Below are 18124 nucleotides of genomic sequence, written 5' to 3'. Positions count from 1 at the left end.
TAATTATCATGTACAGGAAGCGGCTAGCAGGAATGCACAGTCGAGCCATATTTTTCTCCGTGTTTCCACTGACACTGCGTTTGTTTACCAGTACTCTTCCCGTTGACCCGTCGCTACTGGTTTGTCTTGCCCCCCCCCCCATTCCCAGTTCTTTCCGTTCTTTCCTTAGACCTGTCTGTTTCTTTCTAGGACCAGATCTTTCTGCGCTCATCTGGGCCTTTACCTCCCGTTTCTCTCGAGGACTTGAACGCTCCGCGCCTGGACCTGTCCCCTCCTCTAGGCCCTATTGCTGCTCCCCTGGCACTGCCTGTTCCTCTGTCGGTCTTGTCTGCTCCTCCCCTCGTCCTTTACTGTTCTTTCGCTGGACCCGTCTTTTTCTCCCTTGGACCTTTCTCTTCTTCCCCCGGGCTTGTCTCTTCCTCCCCTATAGTCCTGCCTGTCCCTCTGCGTCCCGATCCCATCTACCCCTCCCCCATCATTTACTGTTCTTAACTCTTGACTGTTTCTTCTTCCTCCGGTCCTGTCTGTTCTTCCCCTGGACCTGTTTTTAATCCCCTCGATGTATCTGCTCTTCTTCTGCAGTGAGTCTATCGATTCTCGATCCCATGGGCATGTCTGATCTTCCCCTGGTCCTGTCTTCTCCCCCCCCCCCCCCCCCGAGCACATTCTGGCTCTGTCTACCCCTTCCCTGGGCACATTCTGGACCTGTCTACTCTACCCCTGGGCGTGTTTGCTCCTCGTGCGCATGAATATGTATCTGAGTGAGAGAAGAAGAGGTAAAGAGAGAGTGAAAGGGAGAAGGAGACAAAAAAAAAAAAAAAGCCATTGAGTTCCCGGGGCGGGAAAAAAGTATAAGGAATCGGTAGGATGAATATTAATACTAAGACAAGAAAGAAACTGTGATGAAGAAAAACAAAAACAATACAAGTCTTCAAAAAAAGTTTTGAAATATAATTTCCATTGATTATTTCCGCCTTCTCTTTGTAGTAATATTCATTGTATGCTTAATATCATCAGAAATGTTATTCAAAATTTGCTAAATTAACACCAGTGGTCATGAAGAGGTAATAAAGAACAGTGTAAGTCGATTATCACTGTGATAAGAGAGCAATAATTGACCAAACACAGACTGCCAAACTTTCTCTTTTAGGAGTGTAGTTGTATATTGTACAGGGCTCGACACTAACGGTGGCCCGGTGCCACCTAAAACGCACGTCGGGCCACCAAAAATAAAAGTTAGTGTGGAGCCCTGATATATATATATATATATATATATATATATATATATATATATATGAAGTGTTTGTTTGCAAAAACCGATAAGTCCACACTGTAAAAACATCGGTGTTAGATTTAACACCACGGGTGTTAAATCTAACACCGATCAAACTTCAATAAAGGACCACACCCACAGGTGTTAAAAATGCACTGTGATGGTGTTGAAAAGTGTTCACCTGACACTTCATGGTGTTAATTTGACACTGTACCTGGTGTTATTTTGACACTGTACTGGTGTTAATTCAAAAATGACACCACATGGTGTTGATTTGATATTTGCTGGTGTTAATATTAATGGTTTAACACCCGTCCAGCTTCAATAAGAGACCACACCAGCTGGTGTTACTTTGGTGTAAATTTATTTTCACATTTTTTCAAAAATGTAGTATTTTAATGTAAAATTATTGATCATCTTGTTTAAATCAAAAATCAACAAGAAGTGCAGTTACTAAGAAACTCTTAAAAAAACAGTTTAAAATTTGGAAATGACACCCGTAGGTGTTAATTTAACACCATAAATGAGCACTGAAAATTTAACACAAGCTTGGTGTTCACTATTTAACACCGGACTTTTTGCAGTGCATGTTTGCCAAATGAAGATATTTGCGATTAAAGGTCAAAAAATAAAGAGAATAATAAGAAAATCTTTGCTTCTTTTGACCATAACTTCAAAAATGTGCCTTTATATGTAGTGACCAATCATTTAAAAGGTATTAATTTATACTTTATGACAGAAACCGTACTTAAAACTCTTCAAAAATGGACTTATCGGTTTTTGCAAACAAACTCTTCATATATACATACATATATATTCATATACAACATGTATATATATATACACATATACATATATATATGTATATATATATATATAAGTAACAAAACTGGAACAAAGTTCATGCTGTATCACCAACGGTTTATTTTTGCACACAAATTTTCGAGCGTCTCGCCGCCCTTTCTCAAGTGTTGATACTGAGAGAACAAACGTACACGTATTTTGTATATTATTTATGTATATACATTATAAAGATACCACACACACACACACATACACACACACACAAACACACACACATATATATAGATTTGATTTTATTAAAAAAATCTGAGTGGGTGACTAAAAGTCGAATTACATGGATACACAAAAATTATACATTAATATGAATAGAATAATGTCATTAACCATAGGTACAAGGAGAACATTCAACATTCAAACATACTATATATACAATTAATACAATTTTAACTCTACAAATTACCATATATTCTAAATCTTATATTATATATATATCAATATATATATATATATATTATATATATTGTATATAATATAACAATCAATATATATATATATATATATATGTATGTATATATATATACTATATATATATAATACATATATAGATATATATAAAAATATATATATATATAATAATAATAATAATGAAATGAAAATCAGAAGAGTAACCGTATTTGGTTTACATCAAATTTGACGACAAAATAAATCAATAAACTTTACGGCAGAGACACAGAGAAGGAAATCATCAAACTGACTCTTTACACAACTAGTTCATATTGACACCCGACCCAAAAAACAACAACAAACAAACAACAACAACAACAACAACAACAAAAACAACACGCAGTATATCAGATTATCATCTAAATTCTAAACACAACAGAGAAAATGCATCAACAGAAGGGAAATTGCTCATAGTCTCACGTACAGGTAATAAAATTTGATATATAACATACATTGAAACTCTTTGAACATTTACAAATAGATGAATAAGAATTGCATTAAAATACCGACAAAGTAAGGGGGTACAAGCATACACAAGTATGTAAATTTATTCAACCACTTGTTGATTGATTACGGTTATGGAAGAGAATGAAAACCTGCATATGAGGCAAACATCCTGAAACGCAAGGACACCACATCAACTTAAATGAAAGAGAGAGAAAAAGGAAGAAGAAAAAGAAGAAAGAGAAGAAAAAGGGGGAAGGAAAGACAGAGAAAGTAATGAAAAGGGGTAAAACAAAGTGGAACCGAAACAGTGGCGGATCAAGACTAGGCTCGCGCCCCTCTTTATTTTTTATTTTTTGTCGTTGTTGATAAAACAAAAGAAATTAAAGAATGAAATGAAACCCGGAAGAGGCACAAGAAATATTTTTGACGTCCCCTTATAATGGAATTCCTGGATCCGCCCTGCGAAAAGAAAAGCAATCAGAAACAACTCAGTGGAAATCTTTAAGTACTTGATTACAAAAAAAAAAAAAAAATGTAACCAAGAACTACAGAAACTAGCAACACATACAAAATACCACATTTGAAGAGTAAAAAGAAAAGAGGAAGAGCATAACCCAGGCATTTTTTACCAGGAGGTAATCACAATGCGGATATACCGCGACATTCATTAATGAGAAATGTACCCAAGTGAATGCTGTAGCATTTGCCTACAACAGTGTACAATACATTAACATGCATTAAACCACTCTGGTTTGATGGATTGAAATTTAAAAAAAAAATGCCATAGGAGACCAAAATAAATGCTTGAAATTAAAGTTACCTGGATAAATTTTCAGCAATTAAAATTCAAATTATCAATGACTTATACTGAGTTAAGAATATTGACATAAGAACAAACGTCATAATGTCATAACAATTTAACCTAAAATGTTATAAATTATTTCAAGAATTATCATCTTGTTAGCATTCAACAGGCAACGCTGAAACTTACAGAATGAATTTGCACAAAATTGATAACAAATAAATCTTGACAATTTCCCACAGGATATTATCTTTATCTTCTAAGAGCTGATACAAATTTTAGGATCTGTTATAAAACGCAGCGATCGAGAGATTTATCATTAATTTGCAAATGACATAGACGATGGCATAAGTAAATACATTGTAATATAAACCCCAAGTGAAAGGAGAAGATTTTATTCTTATGTACGGCATGATATCAAATCATGACTGAAATCATGTTAAAGAGGCATATTATTAAACCAAAAAAAAAAAAAAATACTAGCATAACGCCAATAACTGTTCTGCCGGTTTTCATAAGTTTAGGATGTGTGTGTATGTGTGTATGCTTGACAACAAGTGCCAGCAGAGGGGAAAATATTTATTTCATTTTGTTATTTGCACCGGTGATCAATTCGACCAGTGTCGCTGACATGAACACCCCCTCAAAATACACACACGCCCCTCAACAATGCTCAAGGAGCCGTTCCCTGCAAAATGCTTTTAAAAAGTTATTTCAGTTTTCTTTAATATAAAAAAATACTCAAGATTGCAAAAATTAGTGATACTGTATCTGGATCCACCAGTTACCAGAAGCTACGTGGTAGTTGCTTGGTATAGTATGAATTATTCAGTCTCATCTGGATAAAACAGATCGTCAGCACAACCGTTCTGTTTGAAAGGTAGCATACTTCATCTAATGCATATCATCAATTTTAAACATTTTTTTTTTTTGTGGTTGCTGATGTCATGACGCATTGGAAACTCAAGTACTGACTGATCAATGCACTCCATGAATCTGTTAGGATGTGAGGGATGTAAAAGTGTTCTGCGTTCGTTGTTTGGCGTAGAGTATGATTTATCTAATCTCATCTGAATAAAGCAGATCGTTAGCACTACCGTTCTTTTTGAAAAATAGAATGGTTCATCTAATGCATATCATCAATTTAAAATATTTGTTGTTGTTGATGATGGCATGATTCATTGGAAATTTAAGTACTGACTGATTCCTTCACTCCTTGAATCTCCTAGGATGTGCAGCATGCAAAAGTGTTCAGTGTAATTCTTTATTCGAGATTTTCTGACAAGTTTCCTCCAATGTTCAACTCTCTATATATTTGTTCATTAATGAACGTTGTTTTCAAAATGGTTGCATGGATGTTCAATTCTAGCAAGAGCAAACTCTTATATTTTTTCTCTTTTTTTGCATGATTGATTTGATATCATTTTGATTTTAACGTGAGTGTGATATAAGATGATTCTGCAAAGCAGTGATTGTATGCTTATGCAACTTTAAAATGATTGCAATTTAGAAATCAAGTAGTTAGATTTGCCGTGTTTGTAACCTCATGGAGTTGACTATATGTTTGAAGCAAACACGTTTTCATATCAAAAGCCCTAAACATGCTTTTATTATGTCACGATAGCGTTTAGTATTATGGAATAACAGAAAAAATAGATGAGTCCTAGTTTGTCACTTATTGTTAGATGATATTTTATGATTTCATTGTTATTTCTAGTTCATAATTCTAGGTGTTAAATACAATAAATATAACCACGAACAAATAAATACATGTGTAAATAAAAAGTGATAATCGCTACCAATGTGGGTCATGTTCGGCAATACAGATTTTATTTTTTATGAGACTGCATGGCGTCAATTCATAGCCAATCGTAGAACCCTATACATTTTTATTATATATACGAGGATAAAGAAAATGATATTCTTTGGAAAGCATCTACGTATTCGTACAGATTTTAAAGAATTAATGTTTTTGTTCGTGGTGTGGAATTAGCAAAGTCAATTAGCACATAAAAATAGCACGATGATGTACAACATGTAAATGTTGTTTAGTTGTTGTTGTTTTTTTTTAACTTTCAAAATTTGTATAGCACTCATTGAAGAAGATGTATGCATCCCTAAGACCAGAGAGTGGGGTATGGTTGACGTGTATTCCATATTATTCGCACTGATGTGGCCACCATTGAAATGTTAAAAAAAACCAAAAAACACACGACTGAATTCAAAACAAAATCATTCGAGTCATGGGTGTATGTGTGCGTGTGCGTGAGAGAGAGAGAGAGAGAGAGGGGGGGGGGGATGACTTTTCGGTCACCATCAATAGCTGTAGTTTATTTAGGAATTAAATTCCTAAGCAGAGTAACGAACTATATTGAAAGTAACCTTTTCCCTGCTGATTTTGCTTTCTTGTTAGGCAAGAATGCCGCATTCATGTGGTTTCCACTGTGTGCATGCAGGGACCGGCGGCGATAAATTGAATGAAATGAAATAATTAAATCTCTCCGAGTTACATCTATTGCACGTACTGATGGCCATGTAGTCAGATCAGTGGCGTACCGTGGGTCAAGACATTGGGGGGGGGGGGCACCTCATGGCAGCAACATCAGAATTGCATAACGTAACAATTAAATGCGAGCGAGCGAGCGAGCGAGCTTGAAAATTTTTACATTTTACAGTCCCCAAACTGCCGTTTGTAGCTATATATAATAATATATGTATGTGTATATATATACATATATATATATATATATATATATATATATATATATATGTATTTGCTTTGGAAATTAAGGGGGTTGCACCGGGCGCAACTGCTGGCAGTTGCTGGCAGTAACATCACGAGAATGGCATAACGAATAAATGCGAGCGAGCGAAGCGAGCGAGCTTGAAAATTTTGACATTTTACAGTCCCCAAACTGCCGTTTGTAGCTATATTTTTTCGCTTCGGAAACTCAGGGGGGGGGGGGGGGGCGCACCGGGTGCAACTGCTGGCAATTACTGGCAGTAATATCAGGAGAATGGCATATAACAGTTAAATGCAAGCGAGCGAAGCGAGCGAGCATGAAAATTTTGACATTTTATGTTCCCAAAACTGCCGTTTTTAGGGATATTTTTCCGCTTTGAAAATTAAGGGGAGGGGGCGCATCGGGTGCAACTGCTCGCAATTACTGACAGCAACATCAGGAGAATTGCATAGCGATTAAATGCGAGCGAGCGAAGCGAGCGAGCTTGAAAATTTTGACATTTTACAGTCCCAAAACTGCCGTTTGTAGCTATATTTTGTCGTTTTGGAAATTAAGGAGAGGGGGCGCTACGGGCGCAACTGCTGGCAATTACTGACAGCAACATCAGGAGAATTGCATAACGATTAAATGCGAGCGAGCGAGCTTGAAAATTTTGACATTTTATAGTCCCAAAACTGCCGTTTTTAGCTATATTTTTTCGCTTTGGAAATTAAGGGGAGGGGGCGCACCGGGCGCAACTGCTGGCAATTACTGACAGCAACATCAGGAGAATTGCATAGCGATTAAATGCGAGCGAGCGAGCTTGAAAATTTTGACATTTTACAGTCCCAAAACTGCCGTTTTTAGCTATATTTTTTCGCTTTGGAAATTAAGGAGAGGGCCTGGGCGCACCGGGCACAACTGCTGGCAATTACTGACAGCAACATCAGGAGAATTGCATAACGATTAAATGCGAGCGAGCGAAGCAAGCGAGCTTGAAAATTTTGACATTTTACAGTCCCAAAACTGCCGTTTGTAGCTATATTTTTTTTTGCTTTGGAAATTAAGGGGAGGGGGCGCACCGGGCGCAACTGCTGGCAATTACTGACAGCAACATCAGGAGAATTGCATAGCGATTAAATGCGAGCGAGCGAAGCGAGCGAGCTTGAAAATTTTGACATTTTACAGTCCAAAAACTGTCGTTTGTAGCTACATGTATATTTTTTCGCTTTGGAGGGAGGGGGCGCCCGGTGAGCCCCATGGATCCGCCACTGGTAGTCAAGGGTGTCGCTTTATGTTCATGATTGGGGGAGGTATGACCAGCGAGGGGGCGTCGAAGTGACCAAGCGGGAGAAGGATGTCCAAAATCTGCACTTTATATAGAGCATCCCCTAATTTGTTTGTGTTTCTGAGTGTGTGTTTCATATAGATGGAAAAGTTAGGAAATAGCCAAGGTCAAGTCTTATTATTGGCAATGCAAGGCATTTTAATATAGACTAGTATGTAAAGCAACACTGCAAAATCAATGATCAATCTTTGATAGCAAATGTGTACAACCTATCAAACATCACATTGCGCAACATTGCAGCTGCGACTCTTTTTGCCATTCCGATGTTCTGAGTACACTGCGCACATCCTGCTTGTATTCAAAATGCCAACCAGGAATCACACTGAATCACAATCTTTTGTCGTCTCCGGGCTTTTTGAACAATGTTTCACTATAATACCTCTTTAATTATATGGTTAAAAGAAATCTTAGAAAAATATCTTTTTTCTTGATCATCCTTTCATGTCGATTTCAAAAGCAGTTTACTAACCCTTGAATTACCATTTTGGTAGGGTTTTTTCTTTTTTTCTTCTTTTTTTTTTTTCTCTTTTTTTTTTACCAGCGGATTGGGGGGGCACGTGCCCCCCCATGCCCCCCGTAGTTACGCCACTGAGTCAGATACAATATTTTTACTTGGTTTATGCTCTTACAAATCGATTGTTTATATATTAAGGTATCAATATACAATTTGTAATGTAAGTTTTACGCATGGCTCCCTTGTAAAGCAGGCCTTTCTGGCTCTGAGTGGGTCTATACCTGCTCTCAAGCAGACGGAATAAATAAATGCATTGCATCGTGTGATTTATTCATCGCTTTACAAGAGCGTCAAATGTTGTTGTTTTTTGTGGAGTCCGTAGGAATCTTCAAGATGAAAATCGTTTTGATATAAATGTAATTGAATTGAAGTGGGTTTTTTTTTTTGATAAAACATACATAGTAATACATAGCAGCCAAACGGCTGAATGCTAAATATTTATACTTTACAATGATACAAATTTACACTGAATTACATGCAGACTGAAAACTCTGAAGTATGAAATAAAACAATCAAAAATATCGATTTAACCGTATGTACAAACTAAAAATTCAATCAATAAAATGTAGGGGGAAAAGATATACAGATATATGGAGCGGATCTGGTTTCTGATTTCCTTCTGATGTTTTACAACAGCAAAAAAAAAAAAAGAAAAAAAGAATATATATACATATACATATATATATATACAAATTCATTCTCATTTTGATATGGACCACAAAGTAAAAAAAAAAAAAAAAAAAAAAAAAAAAAAAAAACTATACACTTCGTTCGGATTCTTCCTATTCTGCATTGTGTAACAACAGAGAAATATCAAATAACATAAGAATGATAAAGGGAGGGTAAACGAATAGAAAAATAGAAGTGTGAGAGGAGTAAAGAGGAGAGAAAAGTTAGAAAGAGAGAAAGAATAGAAAAACTATTGAGAGGTATCTAAGGAGTGATGAATGAAAACTTAATAACAAATCCGATTTCTGGTTACAACACACAGAATATATTAAAGGGTGTGTACAGTTCTGGTCGAGGTGAGGATTTAGTTTTTAACGTTTTGCGAGATATTCAGAAACCACTCTATGAGATGTCAAAGAGCATGCAGTTCTAAGGGGTATCAAAAGTTTATTCGATGAAAATCTTTCATATTTCATGAGAGGTTTCTCATTATCTCACTTAGGAATGTTCAAAACATGAATCCCCACCTCAACCAGTACTGTACAGTCCCTTTAACTCTTATCTCCAGTTTATCACGGTATCACTAAACGATGCATGAAGAAAGACAAGCAAATGAAATACAAATGTGAATAATATGGTATGCACTACTTCATAATAGATATGCCTATATTATGTGTAATTGTGAATATATATCAATGTAGAAATCCATAACAATGTTACTATATATTATTTCTTTTTAAAATCACCATGTGAGAGTGAGAGGATAAAACGAGAGGAAGTCCGTCAGGGAGAGAGGAAGAAAGAGTGAGATTGCGTCATTGGTACATACGTAAACACTCAGTCATAGCTGTTGAAATGCAACAACATCAATATGTCGTACAGTTAAGAAATAAAATAGGGTGAATGGCGATTAAAAAAAAATAACAAAAGATAGAGTAAAAAGGGGGGTTGAAGGCTAAAGCAAAAGGCGTAATTTCAACATACCAATTACATTAACAGCTTTTCCCTTCACTTAATATCACTAAAAAGCATTTTAAAAAATGCAGACATTCATGAAAAACCCCTCGCAAAAAATAAATTTACATGCATTTATCTATAACAACCATTTTAACACGATAAAGATCGTATTGAAATCGTATTATATTTATGTCCAATCGCCTGTTGATACCCCTTGAATTAATGTTGCTGTTCACTATTTGTCCAAGTAAAATAGCCAACGAAGGAAATAAGGCAATTTATTATCTTACCTGTTCGATGGTGAAGTTGAGGCCTCAATAGCGTATCAATAGCAGATAATAACTTTCACATCATGGTTCTAATCACGCGCCATTGACATCAATAGATGACTCTGCATATAGTTGATATCGCTGTAGTCCTTTATATTAAAGGGACTGTACATATCGTCACTGCAGTCTAGATAGAGTCGGGTAACTTTTCTGCGGAATTAAAACTATATGGTCGCATAGTGCTTTATTAGGTAAACTCTTTATAGTCTTGGTGCCGAAGTCAAATTTTGGGCCTTACCTTGTTTTACCATCTGTCCGATGCTTTTCGATGGTTTTAACCTTTTCTGAGGGTGCTGAATTCGAATCAGAATGCAAGTATTAACCATCCGAGAGTTCTGAGATATCCAAACTGATTCCAAAACTGAAATTTTGATATGTTAGTACAATGTAAAGCCTTATAAATGGTGAAAAAATAAAGATGACCTCACTGTTTTACTGTATTTGAGGGTGCTGAATATCAGACTGTTAATCCCTGGGGGATTTAGAGATATCCAAGATTGCCGCTAAAAATTGAAATTCCAGAATAATCATTTCCTTATGAAGGATGAAGAAATTGAAAATATTTCACGTTTTAGGCATTTTGAGGGTGCTGTATACACAAATCTGATTGATATAACGATTGCATCCTTGGGGTTTAGTAATATTCAAGATTTCTGGTAGCCATCTTGAATATATCCCAATTCTCAGGATGCAAGAATTGCATCATCAAGATTCAGATTTAGCATCCTCCAAATAAATGAAACCATAAATTTGATTAGATTTTTTTCATCACTTAAGAGTCAAATTAGGGAGGAATAACCTTCAAAAACATTGGGCGGACGGTTAAACAAGGTTCAGCCTCTGGCACCCACACTAGCACCCCCTGAGTTGATAGCGCTTAAACTCCGTAGACTCCTCTTCTTCTCGCAAAGTGGGACTGGAAATAGTAAATGATACAGCAAAAACAAACATAACAACGACCACTGGTACATGAGATGAAGTGATGCGGTTTTAAAAGAAATATGACACATCAAACTGGAATTGCAGGACTTTTTGATGGGTTTATCATAGACTTTTCGCAACATAGGCCAGATAGCGTAACTACTCATGATTCGAGAGTGTAACATTCATGAGCAACGATGCGTCCTTTAATGATAAATGTTTACCTTTTACCTCATTCAAGCGGTTTTTTTAATGCCTCCGTCATGAAATGTCGCCGGAGGCATTATCTTTTTCCCCCTTCCGTCCGTCCTTCCTGTCGCACGTCCATCTTTCCGTCCGTCCGTAATCAATTTTGTGTTCACAGCATAACTTCAGGCCTGTTTGAGGTATCCAACCAAAACTTGGCATTTGTGTGTATGAGGGACGAAAATGTGCCTGTCAACTTTTGAGCGCATGTGCTTAAGGTCAAAGGTCATAGGTCAAATTCTTATAATTTCATTATTTCCCACATATCTTTGCAATGCCTGAAGGTACTTTCTTGGAAAATGGTGTATACAACAGATAAGGATTCTCTCTCGAAAGTCTTGGGTCAAGGGCTCAAAGGTCAAAGATCACAGGTCAAATAAAACTGCTAAAATTTCACTTTTTTCCCCTATCTCGGAAATGGCTCAAAGTTGCTTCATGATACTTAGTACATGTGCATATGTACTGCCTGACGATATCTTGAGAGTTTTGGAATCATGGGTCAAAGGTCAAGTGTCAAAGGTCAATTTGAAATGCTAAAATCACACTTTTCCATACTGACGATGGTTATCTTGAGAGTTTTGGAGTTATAGGGTCAAAGATCAAGTTAAAATGCTGACATCACACTTTTTCCATTCCTGGGGGTTTATCCAATGCACAAACTTAATCAATTAGGTATTTACATGCATTACTGTGCAATGATTCTATTGGGAAAGACTTTGGCCATGGGGTCAAAAGGTCAATTGAAAACGTCAAAAGGTCACATTTCCCCCACATTTCATAAATTTCATGAAAATGGCTGTTACCAGTTACTGACTATAAAGAATTCTTGACCTTGGGGTCAAACGGCGGGGGTAAAGGATCAAGTGAAAATGCGCGATTTCCTGAATACTCGTTTTAGCTATACTTCCAAATGAAACCTAGCTCGAGGAAAGTTAGCTCTCAACATTGCAACAAACATGTCATTTCATTTTTTTTTAGCCAATTAATGGAAACTGTCGTCTCACATTTCATTTTGTCTAGTCGTACTTCAGACCTATTTGGAGAGCAATGCGATAGCGGAGGCATGAAGTGCCTATTATGCAGGAGCTATATTTTCAATAATATGCCACTCACCTGCCCTGGGAGGTTCAGGGCACTATTTTCTTTAGGATTGGTCGATCTGCCTTTCTATATTTGACTTTAACATTGTGCTGCCGTTGGCCATAATAATATTACCTCCTTTTTCCACCGTTGCTCTTGTCCCTTAATTTTTATTATTGATGAGGCATTGCAACAAGAAAGACAGGAACACCGGTATTGTGTAGGAACTCGGGTGTAGCACGAAAACTCTCTTCCGCCCATTTCCTAGTAATGACATGCCCACAGCGCCACTGCGAACGACTCTGGTAGTAATCAATTCAATTTTGTATCCAATACACAAATGCTCGTCGAAGTTATTGTCAGTCGACTCTCTACCTGATCACAGTGTAATGAAAAATTTATTCATTATTCGTTCACTTCGTTGTCCTCATACGCTCTTTTATGCCTATATTGATTATCACAAATTTTGACTACCACCTCTCCTATATCCAACGAGCGGGAAACTTGCTGCCATTGACTTCACTGCTTCACTGGAAGTTCTTCATGCAGTGTTCTGGAGATCCTGTTTTTAATAAACCATTCTTTTTTTCTCAGTAGCACGTTCAAGCCACCAAAATCTTCAAATTTCGATTTTTTTTTTTTGTGACCCCACAATGCGATTTGGTGGCCTGAAAAAAAGAAAAAAGTAAACAAATAAAATAGTGTATAAAACTTAAAATCATCATGGATCAAGATAATAAAAGGGATGTGAAGATATACAGGGGAAAAAAAGTTAATATCTGTGACCCGACATGTAGCTATTTCTGATAGTACCGGGCCACCGGGCCATCGCGACTACCACCTAGCAACCGCTGATATAGAGTTGCGCACCTACATGCGCAATCATGGCTTTAAAAAAACATAATAAATCATGGATTAACACAAAAAAAATGAAAAAAAAAAACACACGAAAGAACAATCACAAGAACGAGAATTTGGGTAGAGTCACAACGATACGCAGCATTACGTCACTCTACCCGAGCCCGCGGTGTGAAAGCCCCTCAGGGTCGTTCACAACGGGTATGCATAGTGTTGTTTGAGGACTATGCCATCCTGAACAACTGTACCTACGCCGGCCAACTCTTCGCAGGCTCGGGTGTGAAAGTCCCTTCACATAGTCAGTTGGTTTTGTTATTAATTATATCTTAAAAGGCATAGACCCTGCGTTTGCAATGGCACTCGATCCTATTTGTCAGTAATAGCATCATCAACATAGAATCACCCGATATTTATCCTAATTTGACAAGCGTCACGCAAGGATAAAACTCCCATAATTCTCCCATTTTCCTGAACGATTGGAAAGACATTAATGATGCACTCACGCGACAGCTACGCGCTGCCAAATTAGAATTGTGTTCTGGCATCGTCGCATACTGCTATTATATGCTGAAAGAGCCCTCGTTGACATTTTATTTCTAATTTTGCGCCGACGGGAGAAAGAAATGAACGAGCAACGTGTGTATCTGGGACAAGCGTAGTGCAGTTTCTGTAAAAGCAGATCTATTGGTACTCCTCTGCTCTCACAATAATCAAGTCCAACCGGGAGTTTTACATCGCCTTTCACGTATACATATTATGCTCAAGATGATTGCATTAAAGGTAAGTTTACATTTGCCCAGTTACTCGACTCTTTGAATTCAATTGGCAAATGAATTGTTTTGAACTGTTCAAAATAAAAATTGCAGGAAAAATTTTCCGCAAGATTCCGACTGTTGAATGCGATAAAACGAAAAAGAAAAATCTGAGAAGTGTGTGGAAGTAATCAAAAGCTGCACGCAGTAATTAAACCCCGAAATCTATGCTTATTCATTACATACTTTAATTTCCTTTTAGGTGATATTTTTCTTGGGTTTTTGTTTTGTTTTGTTTTGTTCTGTCAAGTGAGACAAAAGACTAAAGACTGCGTTTACGGAAATAGTAAAGAAAAATTGACATTGTTAATGTTTAAGTTGCTGTTCATTCAAGTTAACGAGTTTGGACAATCCGTCATGTGTCTCGCTAAATGAAAAGGAATCTCAGAATATAAGCTTGCCATTACAATGAAATATTTTTCACAAGACTGAAGCTTGACAGCACACACATAGCACATCTAACATGCCATGAAGTAAGAATGTCAAAAGTGTAAGTAAAACAATCCCTTCACTTTGATCCCTTCACTTTGAAACCAGAGAGTTTCGCGGCAGATCGGTTGCCCTTCTTCTTGAGTTGAAGGGGAAACATGGGGTGAGAAAATATTTTGTCAAGCCTTTCTGATGAGTGATCCAGGTGATATTATATTTGTGTAAATCTTGCTAATGCAATCAAACAGATCTCTCCTTATACCTTTTCCTTTTTTCTATCCTATATATATGCAAGTCATAATTACATTCATGTATTACCAGATAAATGGAAAGTTTTGGCCCATTGAAGTGAAAATGCAAAAATTTCACCTTTTTTTTTTCTCCATAACTCGGAAATGGCTCGAGGTATCTTCACGATACTAATATGCACGTAGGTGCCTTCTGGCTGACGTAATGGATATGATTCTCTCGGGAATTTTAGGGTCGTGGGGTGAGAGGTCAAGGGGCAAAGGTCAGGTTGAAATGCTAAAATTTTACTATTTCACCTAAAATTACACCTTTTCTCTGTATACCCTACTTCATTGAACTTCTACCTTCTGCCCATACTATGTGATGATCTTTAAAAAAAAAAAAATCCAATTGTAGATCACTTGTATTTGTCTCCTTTCCTTTATCTTTTGTTTTTCCTATACCCTGTCCCGTCCTTGTTTTCGTCCTTATCTTTGTTATAGTCTTTTCTCTTTGTCCGTTGGTTATGATGTCATACATGGAGTCATAGTGCCCCTGTCACACTTTGCCGGATAAGGCTTACGCATGGGAAACGAAGGTGTTTTGTTGGGTTTTTTTTTTTTTTTTGCATCCGTTGATGTCCGTTAAAATGCGTTTCGAATGTCTTTTTTATCCCTTGGATGGACCTTTATCATCCGGTGATTTCCGTCAGAGCGGCCAGAAAACTTTGTGCATGCACAAAGTTTTTCCTCGCCAAAAACGGATAGCGCGATCCGACCCTTGTCCTATATAGTTGCACGTTTTCTCCAGTATCTGTACTGTACTTGGTCGTTCTTGATCCGCTAGCCCTCCAGTAATGTCCGTTGCTGCAAGAGATGGAACGCATAGAACGACGCATAGCCACATGACAATTACCGAGCAAAACGCATGTAGGTACGGATGACAAACGGACAGGACGGTCATTAGTGATGAATACAGCATATCTACAAGATATCTACAGCACACCCACTATATGAACAGGAATGAATCTGATGTTCAACGAATATATACCAGCCTTGCAACAATTGACTCCTGCAATGACATAATTACGAGAACGTCGTAGGACCTCGCCCTTTTCATTTAATGCCTCTTCTGTCTCGATAAACTGCCACCAACTCCAATCTATATACATCAATATATATACAAGGCAGCCTTATAGGCAGATCTGAACCTGCAGAATGCCAAATTGGTCCTCCAAAAGTATATTGTCGCCTGGAGGAGGTAACGCAAGCAACAGAGAAGGCAGATACAGTCCAAGAAGTGGCAAATTGGTCCTGAGAGGAGCAGGCAGTTTGGTTTGAATGACTAATTGTCGTAGACGCAAAAGCGAAACAAATTCGAACTACTTTGCTAAGTCTCCCCGAATTTACCATGCAAATGTTGAGTTTCAGGTGAAAGGTGAGAGACACGTAAAAAAAAAAAAAAAGAAGAAGAAAGAAAGCAAAATGCATCATATGTTTCAAGGTCGGAATGACCACCATCTTCTTAGGGAGAAAAAAGAAACAACTTCTCATCCCTCTGTGGCAGGACAACAAGTCTTTCGGAAAAGCAAGATTTTAAGTAAGTTTACTATCATAGCTGTTGTAAGATTGTTGTAAATGAATTGCAGAGATCTGAACAAATTTAGGGAAGCATCATTATCACATGTAAAGCACTAGTTGTAGGTTTTACCACCAAAAAGTGCAGCCTTGATCAGATTCGCTGTCATGGGGCAATGAAGTATATTCGATATGACTGGGCATCCGCTGAGATAAGCTGTTGGATATTCACAGGTTTAAAAGTTGTGAGTTGAAAATGAGACAATGAGTAGAAACCATCAAAATTAAAACCCATGACGTCAAAGTTCGAATAGCATTAGGAAATCTAAATGAGCCATCTTCCTATGATGCCTTTGATTTGATGTATCACAGAAACTATTTGAGAGAAAATAAAGACTGCTTCAAACATTGAGTCAATGTCCAAACATGAAAATTGTATCGCTGACATTGATATTCTGAATGCAGTCAAATGTTCTATGACTTCAGGATCTTCAAGTACAATGGATGAGCTCAATGAAGAATAATTGTGTGCCTTTACATGAGAAAATAAACGTTCATCCAGCTGTTAATCATCATAAAGAACATTTAAAAAAAAATCAATCAGAAACAAAAATAGAGAAGGCACACATCGGGCATGTATGAAAGTGATTTTGTGTAAAGTGAGAAACTTTTAGGTAAATCTGCATGTAAGTGATATTTAGAACCAAAAATGAAGAAAGTGATGTCAAAGTTCTAGCAACAAGTAGCCACCATAATAGTAGGAGGGTAAGTCTTGGCCTTCGATCCCTATGGCATGTTCATGGGAGCTGATATGAGATGTGAAGTGAAGTGTACAGGTATAAGTAGAGGCAGAGTTGGCCGAGTGGTGGACGCCCCAAGATGATGCAATAAATTTACAGCCCGATAGCCGTCAGGTCAATGGATCTCTGACGCTCGATGTACGTCTCATGCGTCACCTATTTGTTCCTTGTGAGTTTTGTCCAGTGGGCAAGCAGTTCATATTCGTTTCTCATGCGTTTGCGCACGTTCCACTGTCCTGTACAAAATCGCCCCAGGTGCATTGTTTCTTCATTTTGTTCGGCCCCTAAACCGTGCATGTAAGCTCCTCTAAAACGGAAACTTTGCACTTTGTCCACCGGATTGACGATTTGAACAACGGATGAGCAAAATATCGCCCGTTTCTGGTACGGTGGGCCTATCCGGCAAAGTGTGACAGGAACTTTGATCTTAAGATGCCCTTTCTTATCTTCCATCACAGTAATTCACATAATGTGCAAGCTTTGCTTTTTCGACCGGAGCTCTCTTTTCTACACAGTTAAACAATGCAATTTTAATTGCTAACTTAGCTCATTTGTCGAAATATACAGACAGAGTTACTATGATTGTGTAATACGTATTATTGATCTTTTTTATGATATATAATACATATGTATGTATATATGTATCATACTTTGTAATACTTTATATGGAATGAAAATCAATTGGATTTAACTTGATTCATTGACTAACTGATGCATAAACTTAACCAAACTAGGTATATTATACAGTACATGCATTACTGCACAATGGTTCTACAAGGACAGCTTTGGGCCATGGGGTAAAA

Source organism: Diadema setosum, chromosome 11, assembly GCF_964275005.1.
Source record: "Diadema setosum chromosome 11, eeDiaSeto1, whole genome shotgun sequence".
In the NCBI taxonomy this organism is placed as follows: domain Eukaryota; kingdom Metazoa; phylum Echinodermata; class Echinoidea; order Diadematoida; family Diadematidae; genus Diadema; species Diadema setosum.
This window is presented reverse-complemented; position numbering follows the sequence as displayed.